This window comes from Sinocyclocheilus rhinocerous, unplaced genomic scaffold, assembly GCF_001515625.1.
Source record: "Sinocyclocheilus rhinocerous isolate Xijiao unplaced genomic scaffold, SAMN03320098_v1.1 scaffold1523, whole genome shotgun sequence".
In the NCBI taxonomy this organism is placed as follows: domain Eukaryota; kingdom Metazoa; phylum Chordata; class Actinopteri; order Cypriniformes; family Cyprinidae; genus Sinocyclocheilus; species Sinocyclocheilus rhinocerous.
The window spans coordinates 662,962-667,354 of record NW_015641012.1 but is presented as its reverse complement, the minus strand read 5'-3'; the positions used below and the strand labels follow the sequence as shown (position 1 = coordinate 667,354).

Here is a 4,393-nt window from a genome sequence, read left to right as displayed (position 1 = left end):
TGCTGCACAGATGAAGAGAACACAATAATGTCATCAAGATATAACAAGACTGACTGATGCCGTTGGTCGCCAAAAAGCCGTTCCATCAACCGCTGGAACGTACTTGGTGCATTACACAGGCCAAAAGGCATACGGTTCCATTCAAAAAGCCCAAAGGGCGTACAAAAGGCGGTCTTGGGACGATCGGGTTCAAACACTGGGACTTGGTTGTACCCGCTGGTCAGATCTAGTGTAGAAAACCAACGGGCACCTACCAAGGAGTCCAACGTTTCCTCAATCCGAGGCAACGAGAAGGCATCTTTGCGGGTCTTGGAGTTAAGTTGGCGGTAGTCAACACACATCCAAAGACCACCATCTTTTTTCTTAACTAACACAATCGGAGAGGCATATGGACTGCAACTCTCTCGAATGATCTGTGAATCTAGCAACTGACTAATATGAGTCTTTGCCAGCTCGTATTCTGATGGTGGAATCCGCCTCTAAATCCCCTTCATGAGTGGAGAACACATCTTGAAACTCCCAGAGAAGGGCTCTAACCTGCTTCTGTTCTTCTTCCGTTAATGCTCCCAATTCAACTGAATTAATCTGCTCGGACATAGAGGTGGCAGAAACGCTGCAAGATACTACCCGAACATTCACTGAGGGGACTTCAGTCAACCCGACAGGTAGGTCCACCAGATACAACTCCCGCAATGTACCGATTACAGTAGTGGGGTACAGCACTACATCAACGGTCCCAACGTTAACCCTCTGGGGTCCGAGGGTGTGTTGGGGCCCTGGAAAAGTTTTGACATGCCCTGACATTTGTGCTTTTTTCAGTTGCTTACAAACATTTGAATGTCTAAAGTTTAATAACACCGTAATCAGCACAAACTGGGCTACAATAATATGTGAGCAGCATGTATGTACGTGATTGTGTTTTTGAGAAAACAACGTTTATGCGTACTTAGTGAAAAACTACAATTTTAAAGTCACCGAAATAAGGCCATAAAACACATACAGAACATTTGATCACAAGACTTTTGAGAACTGATCTTGAAGTCTAGAGTTTTTGCTTCAAAATTATGTGAAAATCATCTTACTCATTCACAGAAAACAATATATTGATTTAAATGTTCTAAGACACTTTTTGTGTAGAAAAGGTATATGCGAGGAGGCGTGAATGATCATGAATAATGCTGTGATTCACACCTGAGAAGACAAAGGCCCGCATAATGAGCTGCATAATGAGCTGTCAGGTGTGTGACTGAGAGGGAATTGCTACAAGAAAGAATGTGAGGAAAAAAGAAATGTATATATTTTTTGTTTGTAGTTTATTTAGAATACATATAACTATCACATAAAATAACTCATGGGAGTGTGTGCATCACATGGTCTTAGCTGTGGTCCAGGTTCTTGTGCAGGCAGGAATCTCCATTTCCATGACCAAGTGGGCTGCGTTGCTTTGGCTCTCTTTGCAACAGGTTCTTTTACACTGTTATTCTCACATCTGAAATAAAAAAGCAAGCATGCTGTTTACACAAACTACATTATTAACATTATTATGATGTTCACTGATACTAGTACTAATTTATCGAAACAAAGAACACAATTACCACATAGCAAACATAGTTTACCATACAGCAAATAAATCAAATGAAAGTAACATCTGTAAAATAGTGAATGCACACTTACTCTAAGATTCTGAATGGAGTTGAAAACTGAACGAGCGCCCGCTTCCTGTGAGAGATGCAAGTGAAGGCAAGAGTGGTGTATTCGGTCCTAAAATAATTTTATAAACAATTGTAAGCATTTTTTCCCCACAGTACCTTAGTATAGTATGCATACTTTATGAGAAAACAGAATGCCAATAACAAAGAAACTACATTTTAACACTATCAACCACAAATAATATTACCATATAGTCTAGGCATAATAAAAGTACAATTACTATACTGTGCACTTACTCAGTATGATTTTCCAGCGAACTCAAAACTGAACGACACGTGTGCCTTTCTTGTGCAATTATGCCAGTGATGCAGCCACAGTCCTAAACAAAAATTAAAGCCCGGGAAACAGCGACGCCGGCATCCGTGTATGAGCGTGCAGCCAACGACGCCCCGACGAGAAAAACCCACTGCAACGTCTCTCAGTGCCGTGCCCTCCCCTAATGCTTTGGTATTTGTTTTAACGGTTCATACAGCTCGCAGTACACCGGAAACTCCGCATCGTACTTAATCCCATAAAACACACGTTTGCAACAATGTGACACAAGATTCCTCAATCCACACATTTACTCATTCCCACGCCGGAAATCCGATGACGTCACTCGTGACTGTTAGACGTGTACTCCTAGTAAACACACTGGTCGCCGCATAAAATGAAACAGCTCTGCAACACACTAGTTTTAATTCACACACTCAAAACCACCGGTCTGGCAGTTTTAAGAAGCACCGTTCCGTATGACGAGGCTGTCTGCACCTCACCGCTGCCCGGGAAACAGCAACGCCGGCATCCTTGTATGAGCGTGCAGCCAACGACGCCCCGACGAGAAAAACCCACTGCAACGTCTCTCAGTGCCGTGCCCTCCCCTAATGCTTTGGTATTTGTTTTAACGGTTCATACAGCTCGCAGTACACCGGAAACTCCACATCGTAAACCCAATCCCATACAACACACGTTTGCAACAATGTGACGCAGGATTCCTCAGTCCACACTAAGAAGAAACGAGTCCATAAAACCCCAATTGATACAACCATTTTAAGGTACAACCACGATAAACAACTCCTTACCATTTACTCACTTCCACGCCACGCCGGAAATCAGATGACGTCACTCGTAACTGTTAGACGTGTACTCCTAAAACACCCACCACTGCCTTTATAGGTCAAACAGGACACGTGAAACAACAACCCGCCCCTTCGTTCCACTAATTGGTGGAGAAAACTACTATCACCGGCTACATAAGCATATCATATGACAGCAGCAGCAAGTGGTTTATCTAGTTATGTATGTGAAAATACAACGTCAAAGTGTCACAGATTTTAGTACAGTAAAGTGAATTGGGGAGTACCTATTGCTCGAAATCTCCAATGCTTTCAATATTTTCTATGGGCATTCATATATAATGTTACATTGTGTGTGAACGGGCTGATTTCAGACAGGATTTAAGTGGGATCGGTTTGCAGTTGGCGTTTCACAGCTTTATTCCATCCTAACTCAAGGTGAACCCGTATAACTGTCTTCCACAAACGTCCTACTGTCAACAGCCTTACTTTGAGCAACAGAAAATAATTTACCCGCATGTATGTGAACTCGTGGCGCACATGCGATGCAGACAGTTCAGAACAGAGCCCTCACTCTTAAAGAGACCACATCTTTTTCACTTGTTACATTTAGTTCAGTTATAGTGAAGAGTTTATGAAAAATTATGTTTAGTGATAGTTAAAGATAATTACAAATTAGTTTAATATATAAAGATAGGTAAGAGGATATGACGATGATATCTATTGAGTGACAAAATGTAACTATTTGCTCAGGTCACCTGAGTCTGAGTCAGGTGGTTGCTGGGAGGGACTTCATCTATCGTGATTCCTGTTTGTAATTACACACATAGTGTGCCTTTCTGCCTAGGTAAGTTTGAGCTATATTGGCTCCGACACAGTTTTTTAGGTTATTCGTTAAATAAGGGTACAGCACCCAGATTCACATTGCTAAGCCACTAGTTAATTTCTCTGGGCTTCACTAGCCCAGAAACACACAGCAATATGGCTGCCCACTGCTCCGTGTGTGTGCGTGCGCGTGTGTGTGTGTGTTCGTGTGTGTGTGTGTTCACTAACCACCCAGCAAGCAATTTTGCGTTTAAAAGACATCGATTAGTCGCCTAAACACAGCCCAGATGTCTAGGCTAAAACAAGGCTACATTTGGGCTGTCAGTGAAAATTTAATAGACGTCTAATCATAGCCCAAGAATAGACTAGTCATTAATTAGACCGCTATTAAATGACTACATATATATGTCTAATAGAAAACAAAATGGCAATCCATCCATCCATACAAATTAAATATACAGCTTTTATTAAGAAAAATAAAATTTTTAACAACTTGGACAACTTAAGACAATACAAAATGATAAAAATACAAAATAATTAATGCCAAAATAAAATTGTATAAATGCAATACACTTAAATATAAATATTATGATTAAAAAATCTGAAATTTTTAACAACTTTAAGATAATAAAAATATAAAAATGAAAAAAATAAATTATTTTAAATAACTTAGGATATAAAAAAAAAAAAATCTAATACAAATCAAGAGCATGTTATCACACTTAACATTAAAACATTACGGATAAATGACAACATAAAAAAAGATTAACCCTTTTGTTGGTTTACTTTTAACAAATAAAACA

At 40.0% G+C, this 4,393-nt stretch overlaps 1 long non-coding RNA gene across 1 annotated transcript; it reads right to left on the bottom strand.

The window, feature by feature from the left end:
- Positions 1 to 1,457: 1,457 nt before the first annotated feature.
- LOC107753492 (uncharacterized) lies at positions 1,458 to 1,975 on the bottom strand. Its single transcript, XR_001641473.1, has 3 exons — positions 1,947 to 1,975; positions 1,675 to 1,761; positions 1,458 to 1,489 (listed from the first exon to the last, which is right to left on the bottom strand). It is a non-coding gene; the product is annotated as an uncharacterized LOC107753492 (long non-coding RNA).
- Between the last annotated feature and the right edge of the window lie 2,418 nt (positions 1,976 to 4,393).